The sequence below is a fragment of the Manis pentadactyla genome, chromosome 13, assembly GCF_030020395.1.
Source record: "Manis pentadactyla isolate mManPen7 chromosome 13, mManPen7.hap1, whole genome shotgun sequence".
Taxonomy (NCBI): Eukaryota; Metazoa; Chordata; class Mammalia; order Pholidota; family Manidae; genus Manis; species Manis pentadactyla.
In genome coordinates this window covers 28,338,861-28,354,013 of record NC_080031.1, presented here as the reverse complement: position 1 = coordinate 28,354,013, position 15,153 = coordinate 28,338,861, and the positions used below count along the sequence as shown (strand labels likewise).

The 15,153-nt window shown below is 36.3% G+C and overlaps 1 long non-coding RNA gene across 1 annotated transcript in view; it reads right to left on the bottom strand.

Moving 5' to 3' along the window:
* Positions 1-639: 639 nt before the first annotated feature.
* Positions 640-15,153, bottom strand: part of LOC118921104 (uncharacterized) — a 56,866-nt gene continuing 42,352 nt past the window's right edge. The window contains exon 4 of the long non-coding RNA XR_005028196.2: positions 640-1,623. This is a non-coding gene — a long non-coding RNA (uncharacterized LOC118921104). The remainder of the gene's footprint in view (positions 1,624-15,153) is intronic.

The following is a 15,153-nucleotide window of genomic DNA, read 5'->3' as shown; positions in this document are numbered from 1 at the left end:
AGTTGTTTGAGTGTCCTGACTTGGGAGTTAAGTTGAGTCAGATTAGATTTCTGATGACAATGAAAAAAGAAGATTGGGAACAACCCTGAAAGCAAGAAGCTCATTTCTAAAATCTGCAGCTTTAGCTTTTTCCTTCTAACAGTCCGTCGGTACCTTTCATTCCAGACTACTGTCCATCAAACTTTGCTTCATTTTGATTTGGAGCTCAATTGCATACCTTCTTGAAAGACTTATTATCTAGCCTAATTCCTAAGTAATAGTACTTGTTTCTAAACATTTTTTTCTACAAAGAATATTCTTATTTTGTATCTCTTTTGATTATCTGCTCTAACATCCTTCCAAATTGTAGTTTTGCTATTTATCCTTAAAAAAATTATGTTCCATTCTCCCAGGAAAATCTCATCTTTCTCTCTCTGAATTCTCAGAGTCCTAATATCTTTTAAGCATGTGGACATTAATCACATTGAGATAACTCCTTAATTCCTGAAATTCAGGCTGTTAGTCTAAGGAAAAGGGCCAAAAATCAAGCTGAAAGATAATCATTCATGCATTTTAAGTATGTACCAAATTTTTCCTGCATGAAGTTATCATGCTGTTTACTGCGATTTCTGTTTTTTATATAAATAGTGGGGTTCCCAAGGTCCCTGTAGAAATTCTACACTGAATAAAGAGGTGCTCCTATATTAAACTATTTCTGATTTTTGAAGAAAGAAGACAGCTTATGCTCTCTACCATCTCTTCCAGGGGCTAAATCTGTTTAAACAGGGCTCTGGGCCCCAGCTTTAGTCTGGAAAGCCCTAGTGGGTATCACTGCCCAGCATGGCTCCTCTCTCCCCATTTAAGTACTCAACAAATGGATATTCCCACTGATTCCGTTATTGTTATTATTATTTTTTTATTCGCTCTGTACAATACTAAGTGCTCTACAATACCTCATTTAATATTCACAGCAGACTCTTTGAGTCAAGTAGGATTTTATTCATGCAATAGTTGAGGAAAATGGGGACAGAGAGGTTACGTAACCTGCCAGAAATCCCACAGTTAGAAAGCAGTGTAGTCCAGCTAGGTCAGTGATCCCCAAAACCTGTGCTTTGCATTATGTCATATGATTTCCCTTGAGGCTGGTATTCCAAGGACATGTAGGATCACATAAATTGGCTTCAGAGACCTGGGATTAAATGGATTTCGTAGTGTTGCCTATATACCCTTAATGCCTCATTATGGTCTTGGAACTTCTCCCCATCTAACTCGAATCAATTTTCCATTCTTAGCAAGTTTAAGTCAGATTCAAGGCAGACTCCTCAGGTCTATTTTCATTCAGTCCAAGCTGTTCGGGTTCAAGAAAAAAATAAGTCTGCCTTCAACAAGAGGAGTATTTGCTCCATGAATACTCGAATTTTTATTCTTAGTTTGCACATTTTTTTTTGCTGCAAGAAGGCCCATTCAAATTGTAGAAACAATAAGGACATGTATTATCTCACCTAACAAAAAACCTAGAAGTAGTGTGGGCTCCAGGGCTGGTCATTTCATCCTAAACAATGTACGTTGCCTCTTTACCCCTTTTCCTTTCAGTAGCAAGATGGCTGCAGCAGTTCGGGGAGTCACCTCCAGAAAGAACAGGATCTAGAAGAAGAGAAACCATCTCTTTATAACAACCTCTTCCAGGAACAATAACATTTGTAGAAGAGAAATGAAAATTTCATGCTTGGTTAGGGTGTAATGGATATTGGACAATCAAGACTATTGTCTACTTCAACTGATAGACTGCTTCTACCTAGGAAATGATTCAGACTTAACCATAGCTCACATACATAATTTTACAACAATGCTGTCAGATGGATATTACTAGATTCCAAGATCTACAGATGTAGAAATTGAGACCCAGAGAGGTGGTCTGTCCATAATGAAATTGCTGACACAGTGAACTAGGCCTGAAGTGCATGCTCTTACCATTAAAAAGAAATGGGAATGGTGTAGTAGCTAATTATAGAGTTGTTCCCCTTATTTCAGACATGCTCCCTGAATCCAAAATCTTTCTTCAACTTAATGGCTGGAATGAACTCTCGAAGATACATGTGTGAGTGTGTATTTTCCCACCTGTCACTGACTAATCAATTTCTAAGGCAGTGATTCTCTACTCTAGCTGCCCATTAAAGCAAAACACAGAACAAAATGAGCAAGTAAACAGAAGCACTAGGGAGCTTTTAAGAAAATACAGGTGCCCATGCCTTCTCTCATACCAACTAGATAAAAATCCTTGGAAATGCAACAAAGAATTTTTAAAAGCTCCCGCTGGTGATTAGTATGTTTCCAAGATGCAAATCATGGTCTTAACAATAGAATACAAGCTTCTCTCTTGAAACGAAAGACTCATCAGACCTGACCCCTCCTTCCTCTCTCACCAGTGAGTCTCTCATCTCTCCAGCCTGGTCCCCTTGGAGGTCCCAAAGTGTTTCTGGATTCCTGAGTACACCAGGCTATTTCATGATTCTGAGCCTTGCACATACCTTTTTACCTGAAATGCTCATTCAATCGCTACCTATCCCCCATGATAGCAACTTAATGAACTCCAATTTAGCTTACCCTTTTTTTTTTAATTGAGGTATAGTTGATATACAATATTATATTGGTTTCAAGTATACAACATAAAGATTTGGCAGTTATCCACATTATTGAATGCTCACCCCCAACGTGGAATTATGTTACAGAATTATTGGCTATATTTCTATGTAGAATTTTCATCCCCATGACTAATTTATATTATGATTGAGATTTTGTTCCTCTTTATCCTCTTTACTTATTTTATCCTGCCATCCCAAACTCTCCCCAATGGTAACCACCAGTCACCTCTCAGTGTCTATAAGTCTATTTCTGTTTTGCTTGTTTTATTTTGATTATACTCCAGTGAAATCATATGCCACTATGGAAAGCCGTATGCAGGGTCCTCAAAAACTAAAAGTAGAAATCACATTATGACCCAGTAATTCCATTTTTAGGAATTTACCCAAAGAACACAAAGTCCCTGATTTGAAAAGATATATGCACCCCTATGTTATTGCCACACTATTTACAATAGCCAAGATATGGAAGCAACAGAGTTATTTATCAATAGATGAATGCATAAGAAAGATGTGATACATATACACAATGGAATATTATTCAGCCATAAAAGAGAAAGAAATCTAGCCTTTCAATTGTAGCTCAGAAATAACATCTTTTAGAACTTCTGGACCCCACCTCAATAAATAGAGATGAACACTCTGTGTGTTTCTTCATTTTTCATTTATATTTCTGAGTGCAAAGCCAAGATCATGTACCAAGTAAAGTGATACTGAGTCTCTCCTACTGGGCCATGAGCTTTTTAAAGATGGAGACTGGATTTTATTACCTTGGTACTCTCAGCACTTAGCATGATGCCTAGCACTTAGTAAACAATAAATATTTGTTGAATTAATTTCTATTACTTTTTTCAATTTAGAGGACACATCCCTTTTAATAATTATTTATTATCAAGAGACATCCTCTCTTCTAGGCATTCCTCTTTCAAAAAAAGAGCATGGGTATATTTAAAAGTATTATAATCCACCTGTGTATAATCCAAATGTTTTTTATTACCATTTATTATTCAATCTTAGCAAGAGAATATTGTGCTAACTTATTCTCTGATAACTCCACTAAAGCAAATGGAAAAGGAATCACTCTTTCCCTTGGAAGAAAAATCATTCTGTCACCAGAATAGCAATTTTATAAAAGCCCACTGTGTTCTTGTCTATCACATTTCAAGTCTGGGGCAGGCTAGAAAACCTGACAGTCATTCTGTACTTAATCAGTGCAAGAAGAAAACAGGGCTGTCTGAGTAGTCTACAACTGTTTTTGTAATATATCACAGGAATTGATAATCTGATAAGTGACTAGTCTAAAAGGACAAGAAGTGAATATTGTCACAGATACGTTTAGATTTAACATGTATTTGGAGAGCTAAGTAGATTTTTCATACTCTCGGCCTAGCTTTCACAAGAAGGCTCTGCCAAATAAGGGGAAAAGTCAGTGTGTAATCACAAGTTGAGAGGATGTGTAAAACTGTGAATCCAGAGGGAAGAAAAATCACCCAGAATGGCAAAAAGGATTAATGACAGGGAATGCATTCCTGAGAACAATGATTTAATTATGTATAAATGAACACTTAAGGCTTCTTTATTGGTTTTGGCAGCAATTATTTGGCTATGATACCAAAAGCACAGGCAACAAAAGCAAAAATAAACAAGTACAATTATATCAAACTAAAAAGCTTCTGCACAGCAAAGGACACCATCAACAAAATGAAAAGGCAACCTAAGAAATGGGAGGAATATTTGCAAACCATATATCTAATACGGGGTTAATATCTATAATATATAAGGAACATATATATACAACTAAGTAGCAAAAACCAAAAAATCCAATTTAAAAATGGCCAAAGGAAATGACTAAATGTTTTTCCAAAGAAGACATACAAATGGCCACAGTTACATGAAGAGGTGCTCAACATCACTAATCATCAGAGAAATGCACATCAAAACCATGTGAGATATCACCTGACATCTGTTAGCATGCTATCATCAAAAAGATGAGAGATAAAAAAGTGTTGGCAAAGAATAAAGAAAAAGGAGCCCTGTACACTGCTGGTCGGAATGTAAATTGGGGTAGTCACTGTGGAAAATAGGCTGGTTCCCCCCAAATTAAAAATAGAGCAACCGTATGGTCCAGCAATCCCATTTCCAGGTATATAGCTGAAGAAAATGAAAGTAATATCTCCAAGAAATATCTATACTCCCATATTCATTGTAGCATTATTCACAACAGCCAAGATATGGAAAGAATGTATGTGTCTATCAAGTGATGAATATGGTATATATATGCAATGGAATATTATTCAGCCATTAAAAAATGAAAGAAATCCTGCTATTTGCAACAACATGGATGAACTTTGAGGACATTATGCTAAGTGAAATAAACTAGACACAAAAAGAAAAATTCTGTATGATCTCATTTATATGTGGAATCTAAAATAGTCAAATTCATAAACCAGAAAAATACAACAGTGGTTGCTAAGGGATGGAAGTGGTGGGGTAGGAGAAATGAGGAGATGTTGGTCTTTCAGTTGTAAGTGAATAAGTTCTGGGGATCTAATGTAAAGCACGGTAACCATAGTTAATAATACTGTATTTTATATTTGAAATTTGACAAGAGGGTAGATCTTACGCATTCTCACCAGAGAAGGTAACTGTGACATGATGGATGTCTTAATTAACTTGACTGTGGTAATCGTTTCTCAGTGTATACATATGTATACAGATAGCAAATCATCAAGTTGTATACTTTAAATATATACAATTTTATTTGTCAATAAAAAAGAAAGAAGAAAACTGTAACAAATACATAAAATAAAAAAGGATGCCACCAAAAAAAAAAAACAAAGGATGCCACCAAGTGAAACTATGTACTAGTTAAGGTTCTCTAGAGAGACATAACCAACAGGATGTAGGTATGTGTTTACATATGCACATATCCATATACCAAGAGAGAAATTCATTATAAGGAATTGCTTCCTGTGATTGTGGAGACTGGCAAGCTCCAAACCTACAGAGTAAGCCAGTGGGCTGGAGACAGGAAGAGTTGATGCTGCCATTCAACTCTGAAGACAGTTTGCTGGCAGAATTCCCTCTTCTTCAGGGAATGTCAGTCTTTTTCCATCAAGGTTTTCAACTGATTGGATGAGGCCCATTCATATTTTGGAGGGTAATGTTTGCTATTCATAATCCATCTGAAAAACACCTTCAAGAAACTTCTAGAATAATGTTTGAACAGCTGTCTGGGTACTGTGGTATAGCCAAGTTGACACATAAAATTAACCATCACAGATGATAATTTGATGAATTCCTAGAAAAGAAAAACAATGAAAGCAATCATATTCACCTAGAAAATAGAGAATTATGGTATAAATCATATGGGGGGAAAGAATGAGATTGGGGTTTTCCAGGATCCACTTTTTCTTCACAATAGCACCAAGAGATACAATGAACACAAGGAAGTCCTTGAGCAATGGTAGGGTTACCAACTTGGGCACTATGTTCAAAGTAAATGGATGAGTTGGCTCCTTTCTCTTCCTGAGTTGAGCTGAGTGATGGACAGGAGCAACATTAGCTCACAGGTTGCATCTTTGCATGGGTACAGGGATGGGAGGGGCAACACAGAACCCCATGCAGACCTGACTCTTGGAGAGGCAGGAATCACACACTCCTAGAAGTCAAGTGGAGGGACACCACACTTAGTTTAGAGGCACATCCCATACTTTACCACAACCACATAACCAGCACCTACCGAAAGGAAAACCAAAAATCTTAAATTCAGAGATAAAATCACAATAAAAATCACCAATTGTTTGAACAACCATGGAAGGAATTGTAAAAAGAGCAATTTGGCTAAAGAACAGAATGTCAAAGGATAGCATGAGTCTGAGAGAAGACTGAGCATTAGAAAAGTAGATCATGAAGGGCTTTTTAAGCCAAGGAAGTATTTTAACTTTATCCTAAGGGAAACAGAAAACCATTAAAGGGTTTTCAGCTTTGATGTAACATGACAAATCAAAAACAAAATAAACAAAAATACTTCATATGGCTGCCAGTAGAAACTAGTTTGCAGAGACTTTGCATTTGAAGTTATGATAGACCCAGTAGCCAGACCAAACTTCCCAAAAAAATAACTAAAAGTTCTAGATAAAACACAGGCATCAACGAACTTGAGATACATACTGAACATTGAGGTTAAATGCATATAAAGTCAGGAACCTAGGTCAAAAAAGGAACACTGAAACCAGCTTTTGTTCAGCTGAATCAGTTCAGCTAAATCTGCAGAGCTTGAGCTTTATTCTTTGTTCTCTTTAGGTCAGGCAAAATAAGGTACAGGGCAGGGTCAACCGAACTAAGATAACAAGAGACCCCACCTTCATAAAGCTGGTACCTCGCAAAGCACACTCTCACTATTAGAATGAATTAGAAATAAACTCATCACTTCCTCTCTCATCAAGGATAACTGGCTGTTTCAACCACAGCACTAAGCAAAAGGGGAAATACCCCTGTGAAGCATGACATAAGCTGGCTTTCTCATGGATTTGCCCCTCAAAGTCACATTACCTAAGTAAAGCAAAATACCTGGAGTGGTGATTTTAGTTAAAGTGGCCACACAGGTAGTGTCTCTGGCTGCCAGCACAGTAAAGCGAGTCTGCAGTGAAGGAAACTGCCCTTTTTCTATAGGCATCAAAGAATTTCCACAAATGAACCTACAAAGAAAACGAGCAGCTCACGGCAAAAAAAAAAAAAAAAAAAAAAAAATCACTAAACACTAAATAAACAAGACGTTATGAATGAAAACGAGCAGAAAGAAATAGCTGAAACAGACCAGCAGAGAAGATATAACGGTTGTGTTGACTATATTTAAGGTAATAATAAGAAAACTTACAAATCAGAGCAGGGAACACGAAACTAAAATGTCCTAGAAAAAAATTTAAGTATCAAGTAGAAACTTAAGAAAAAAAATCAGTACCTAACATTTAAAATAATCAATCAGTGGTTTTAACAACATAGACAAAATGAAAGAATCAGGGAACTGCAAAATATACCAGGAAATGAAATCTATGATGTAGCAAAATATGACCGCTTAACACAGAGAGAGAATAGATTAAGAAAGCCCAATTTATATCAATCCAGACTCCCAGAAAAACAAGACAGAAGCAATATTTGAAGCAATAATTGCTGAGAATTTTCCAAATCTAATTAAATACACCAATCACAAATTCAAGAAGTTAAATAATTTCCCAGCTGGGTAAAAACAAGTCCATACTAAGACACTCATAATGAAAGTATGAAACATCAAACATAAAGCTAATATATTAAAAGCATACAAAAAAACTATAGTTTTTCAAAGGGTAATAGCTGGATTGAGAATTGAAGTATCAATAACAGTACAATGGAAGTGAAGATATGGTGCAATAAAATCTTTAATGTGTTGTAAGAAAATAACAATCTAAAATATTTTAGCAGATACTCCTGGTAATTGCAAATCAGCTGTTTGTAAGTCAATACTTCTTCCAAAAACAACTAGGAAGGCTGAACAAAATACAAACCAAAACAAAAATGTGCTTACAGGTATCAGAGACCTACCCAGGAAGCAAGGGATTGAGAAGCCAAACACAGAATAGTGATCTTGACATCTGCTGTTACTTTTTTCATAGAGGCATTTACTGACTTGGAAGGAGATGCTGAGGGACTTAGAAACTGAGCAGAACTTTCAGTGGTCTTACAGGGTTGGGGGTAAAATAGAGCCCAGGGCCAGAAAGCTTGAGAAACACCCCAGGCTGTGAGCTGGAAATCCAAAGCGCTATACTTTAAGAAGAGGGGTGAACTACGAATAAATACAAGGCCTGAAGCCCAGGTTAGACATAGTTTTAATCTCTGACTAAATTGAAACAATCTGTTCCAACTTTAACTGCTTGACAAAAGCAAAATAAATCCTCTATGTGGTAATATTTTTTTTCAAAAAAAAAAAAAGTCATCAGGGAAATGCAAATTAAAGCCACAATGTGATACCAAGCCATACCCATTAGAATACCAGAAATTAGAGACTGGTAAATGCAAGTGTTCACAAGGATAGGAAATGAAACTGGCATAGTTGTTAGTAGGAGCACAAACTAATGCAAACACTTTGGAAAACTGTTCGGCAAAATCTATTAAATTTCAGAACATGCATACAGTTCATGCTCAAGCAGATCCACTTATAGGTATATAACCAAGTGATCAGTATATGTACACAAAAGGGCATGTAGAAGCATGTCACTCAGTATTATTTGGAATAACCCCAAACCAGAACCATCCAAATGTCTATCAACTGTAGAAAAGATGAATAAAATCTAGTATATTCATACAATGGGGTGCTGTGAACAATGAAAATGTCTGACTGTTGCTACACACATAGAATCCCACCAACATTATGTTAAACAGAATAAGGAAGAAACCAAGGAATACACATGGAATAATATCATTTATATAAACTTTGAAAGCAGGTGATAGTAATCTGTGGTGTTAAATAGCAGGACGGAAGTTATCTCTGCGAGGAAGGGAAAAGGGAAGGTCACTGAACAGTAGTTGTTTACTCACGAGTGTTTAGTTTATGATAACTCACCAAACAGAATACTTATGAATTATTAATCCTCTGCACGTGTGTCATATTTCAATTAGAATTATTTGAAAAAATTTACGTAGTGAAAATATCTTTCAAAAATGAGGGCACAATAAAGACATTTTGGACAAATACAACATAGCATGGAGCTTGTTATAGCACTAAAGGGAGTTCTAAGGGATGTACTTCTGTTACCAAATGGAATGACTGAGTTGCAAAAAGGAACAATGAACAAATAAATTGTTAAATATGTGGATAACTGTAAACAACTATTGACTGTTGACAACAATAAGCAATATCCAGTTAAAAATATGGAAATAAGACACATTAAACAATAGTGTATAATTTGAGAGTGGGTTTAAATAGAATTAACATATTCTGAAATTCTTGTAGTGTTTATCAAACAAGTAGGATATTGATTAATTTAAATTTTGAAAAGTTGAGATGCATGTGATAATTTCTAGGCTAGTCTCTTTATAGTAAAAAAGTGTAAAACTTCCAAACGAGTAAAGGAAAATATGAAAAAAATTTCAATCGGGCCAGAGGAAAACTAGTGAGGCAAGGAAATAAAACTCAGAAAATACAGAACAAATAGAGAGCATAAAATGATATGGTACATGTAAGCCAAAATATCAATAATAACAATAAATATGAATAACCTAAATTTCCCAGGTTAAAAACAACAATAACAAAAAACAGATTAAATAATATACAAACAAAACCTAGGGATAAGATCAACACACACACACACACACACACAAAACACTTAAAAAATAAGGAAAAAGATATCAATACAAAAAGATTAAAAATAAAAGAATGAAAATGATATCTAGGCAAATATTGATCAAAAGAAAACTATTGAAAAATTATGTAAATAAAAGTTAAAGTGGACTTTGAGGCAAAGGTATTCATAGAAATAAAGTTGATAACTTGATAAAAATAGCAAATTAAATTCACCAAGAAAAATTATTTTAAAAATGTCACTTAAAACAGCATAATATTCTTACAAACATATTTATTTCCCCTCTTTTGTGAATTTTTGCTCTATATAAGTTGAAGATATCATTGCATATTTGCCTAAGAAACTGACAGATTAAGCAGATAAAAATCAGTGACATACAGAAGATTTGAATAAAATACTAAGCTAAATTTAATGAATGTAACATATAGAACACTAAACCAACAAACAACAGAATATTTATTTGTTTTGTCTAGACTACACAGAACATTTATAAAAACAGACTGCAGACTGGACAATAAAACAAGACATAGTTCAAAGAAAAGGGACCACAGAAATTTTTCTCTGGCATCAATAATGCTAATCTGGAAATAATGACAAAAAGATAGCAAAATAAACTCTGTGTGTTTGGAAATTGAGAGACATGTATCCAAATAGCTCATAAGTCTAGAGGAAACCATAATGGAAATTTTAAAATACTAAAACTCAATAAATACTTTGTATCAAATTTGTGTGATATGATTAAAGAAATAGAGATAATTTCAGAGCCTTAAAGATTATATTAGAAAAGAAAAATGTCTTATATTTATTAAGTAAGCATCCATCTTTAGCAGTTAGAAAAATAGCAAAATAAGCTCCCAAAATGGATAGGCAGGAGGAAGTAATGAAAGTGGATGGAGATATGCGCTAAAGATTAGTGAGATGTTCAGGTTCTTTAGCGACATTGGAGATGGAGAAAAAAAGGCTAAATCCAGAAATAATATGAGGCAGGAAAACAGACCTCTGTAAATTAATTGATATAGAAGAGTGAAGAGAAGGGAGGTGGTAAGGATTATCCCCCAATTTTGGAATCAATTCAAAATTATTTTCCATCAGGAATTAATGAACAACTTGGTCAAATGTAGAAGATGGAAATGAAGGGACCTACTATATTCCTAATGTAAACATAGCCAGCACTGTGCCATTTTACATATTGGGTCCTATTAATACTTACAACAGATTTTTGAGCTGCATCTATTAACATCCTCATCTGAGCTAAGGCTTCAGATTCATTAACTAACCCTAAGCTGCCTTACATATAAATGAACTGAGATTTCAACTTAGGTCTTGCATTTAAGAATGCATATTTTTCCAGGTTTCATTTCAGATGTGTTAAATCTGAGTTGTCAGAAAACACCTAAGAAATCCAGGCAAAGTGCATATGATCCACTAGGAAAAAAACAGCATTAGATATAGGATGAAGATATATTCCAAAGGAGCAACTTCATCAGCAAGTTACTGAATTGCTCTGTAATCTTCTTTCTTATAATTCACTTTACTTTCCATGATGATACAGGTGTGTTTCCTTGCCCAACACTGACTATGATGCAGGAACTTGGGAAATGCCATGCTTACAAACCCAAATTCTGGTTTCAGTGTGTACTGCTCGTTGGTTCATGAATCACTTGTAGGATTGAGTACAACTCCAAGGAAACTGTAACAAATGAATCAAATCCAAATACAATGTCCTTAAAAGTGCCCAGAAATCAAAACAGTATGACAATCTTTTGACCCATAATTTACAGCACTTTACCTGAGGTAACACACCTCAACAAAGAATAGTCTCTATCATTTTAACCAAATAATCTTGGAAGATAAGTCTTATCAGAAGAGGAAAACAAAAATTGTTCCAGGGTATTTCCCATGGATAACTTTACATGGGTAGTTATTTTGTCTATGAATCCTTTCATGCCTATCTACTCATACACAATGAAGAAATAAGTAAATAGAAATGCATTATTCCACCATGTTAATTTTGGACAGAAAAATTGCCTAGCGTATCCTGAAGATCATTTACCCACACACAGCTGGGCTTTCCTTGTGAAACCATAGAGATCATTAGAATAAAATCGAAACTGCAGAAGAGCTCAAGAGAAAGAGGACTTTTAAAAAGCCATTTATAGAAAAATAAGTCATTTTCAGAGTATAGAAGGTAAAATTAAAGACATAGGGACTTTACTTCTCACAGTAAATGCTCAAATATTTGGGGATGAAAAATAAAGCTAGTTCTCATTCAAGATGGTGATATAGGAGGTCCTGTATTCACCTCCTCCCATGGACACACCAAATATAACAGCTACAATAGGGAATGATTTCCTTTGAAAAAAAAAACCAAAGACCAAAACAAGCTGAGTATCACCAACATATAAGGCAAATGAGAAGAATCTACACTGAAGTGAGGAGGAGAGGTTGAGACACAATTCCGTCATAAATCCCACCTCTGGCATTGCACCGCACCATTGGGAGGGAACTCACAACCCTAAGCTTCTGGAGGAGCAAAAGCTTTGAGCTCCATGTCTGATACCCCAACTTTTAAGAGCTGCACTGGGAGATGAGCCCCCAAAACACCTGGCTTTGAAAGCCAATAGGACTTGCATCTACAATACCTACACGGCTCTAGAGAAATGAGAAACAGTTCTTAGAGGGCTTACAAGGACTCTCCCACATGAGGGACCAGCAAAGAGGCAGTTAATTGAAAAGTGCCCAGGCTTTCTATCAAAGAGGCTTATCTTAAAACATCAGACTGAGTGGCAGGCATCTTCCAAAATACTCTCTAGCTTGGAGGCCAGAGGGCACCATCTTTTTTTTTTTCCAGCTTTTTTTATTTTGGTATCATTAATCTACAATTGCATGAGGAATATTATGTTTACTAGACTCCCCCCTTCACCAAATCCCCCCCACAAACCCCATTACAGTCACTGTCCATCAGTGTAGTAAGATGCTGTAGAATCACTACTTGTCTTCTCTGTGTTGCACAGCCCTTCCCTTTACCCCACCCCCCACATTATACATGCTAATCGTAATGCTCCCTTTCATTTTCCCCACCCTTATCCCTCCCTTCCCTCCCATCCTCCCCAGTCCCTTTCCCCTTGGTAACTGTTAGTCCATTCTTGGGTTCTGTGATTCTGCTGCTGTTTTGTTCCTTTAGTTTTTTCTTTGTTCTTATACTCCACATATGAGTGAAATCATTTGGTACTTGTCTTTCTCCACCTGGCTTATTTCACTGAGCATAATACCCTCTAGCTCCATCCATGTTGTTGCAAATGGTAGGATCTGTTTTCTTCTTATGGCTGAATAATATTCCATAGTGTATATGCACCATATCTTCTTTATCCATTCGTCTACTGATGGACACTTAGGTTGCTTCCACTTCTTGGCTATTGTAAATAGTGCTGCGATAAACTTAGGGGTGCATCTGTCTTTTTCAAAGCTGGCTACTGTATTCTTTGGGTAAATTCCTAGAAGTGGAATTCCTGGGTCAAATGGTATTTCTATTTTGAGCTTTTTGAGGAACCTCCTTACTGCTTTCCACAATGGTTGAACTAATTTACATTCCCACCAGCAGGGTAGGAGGGTTCCCCTTTCTCCACAACCTCGCCAACATTTGTTGTTGTTTGTCTTTTGGATGGTGGCGATCCTTACTGGTGTGAGGTAATATCTCATTGTGGTTTTAATTTGCATGTCTCTGATGACTAGCAATGTGAAGCATCTTTTCATGTGTCTGTTGGCCATCTGAATTTCTTCTTTGGAGAACTGTCTGTTCAGCGACTCTGTCCATGTTTTAATTGGATTATTTGCTTTTTGTTTGTTGAGGTGTGTGAGCTCTTTATATATTTTGGATGTCAACCCTTTATTGGATCTGTCATTTATGAATATATTCTCCCATACTGTAGTATGCCTTTTTGTTCTATTGATGGTGTCCTTTACTGTACAGAAGTTTTTCAGCTTGATATAGTCCCACTTGTTCATTTTTGCTTTTGTTTCCCTTGCCCAGAGAGATATGTTCATGAAGAAGTTGCTCATGTTTATGTCCAAGAGATTTTTGCCTATGTTTTTTTCTAAGTTTGATGGTTTCATGACTTACATTCAGGTCTTTGATCCATTTCAAATTTACTTTTGTGTATGGGGTTAGACAATGATCCAGTTTCATTCTTTTACATGTAGCTGTCCAGTTTTGCAGAGGGCACCATCTTTGCACATGCTCTCTCTCTGCCCCACTTCAGGTCACCAGTGTCACCTGGAAAGGATTTAGTACAGTCATTGGGTTCTGTTCTTTTGGTAGCAGGGGACACCTCTAAGTATCTGCTCTGGCAGCTGGCAGAGCTTGTTCTCAGGGGTCCTGCAGGACTGCAGCAAACAGGAAAGAGTTCTGAACAGGCCACCACCCCCAGGGCACAGCAGAAAGACAGTAAACCAGAGGTGACCAGTCTTTTGGTGAAAGAGGCTTATTAGCTTACATTCATAGCTGCAGGCTTCTAATTAAACACACATCTCTGGGCCAACTATAATCCTCTCCAGAGACCTTGGAGAGCAGGTGCTATTTTTGTATTCTCCCTCTGTCTCTCTCCAGAGAGTCATTATCTCCTGAAAGGAATATTGCACGTGAGTCTGGTTACCTAGTTGTCATGCCTGGTGCCCTGGTTATATGGCTACCTCCCAGAGGATACCCCTTGACTGCAGTCTCTGGTGGCCAGTGGAGCTTGCATTTTTGGGTCCCATGAGGCTGTAACAAATGGAGAGACAGCTTTTGGCCCACTACGAACTCCAAGGCATAGTATATAGAGAGACAGTAGACTGAAAACCACTCCCAGTTTTTCTGTGAGATAGACCTAATAATGAACTATCAGAAAGAGAAATTAAGAAAATAATCCTATTTATAATTGCATCTAAAAGAATAAAACAGGAATAAATATCACCAAGGAGGTGAAAGGCCTGTACACTGAAAACTGTAAGACGTTGATGAAGGAAACTGGGGAAGACACAAATAAATATAAAGATATTCCATGCTAATGAACTGGAAGAAGTAATATTGTTAAAATATCCAAACAACTCAAAGCAATCTACAGATTCATGCAATACTTAGAAGATTTACATCAGCATTTTTCATACAATAGAACAATCTTAAAATTTGTATGGTACCACAAAAGACTCTGAATAGTATG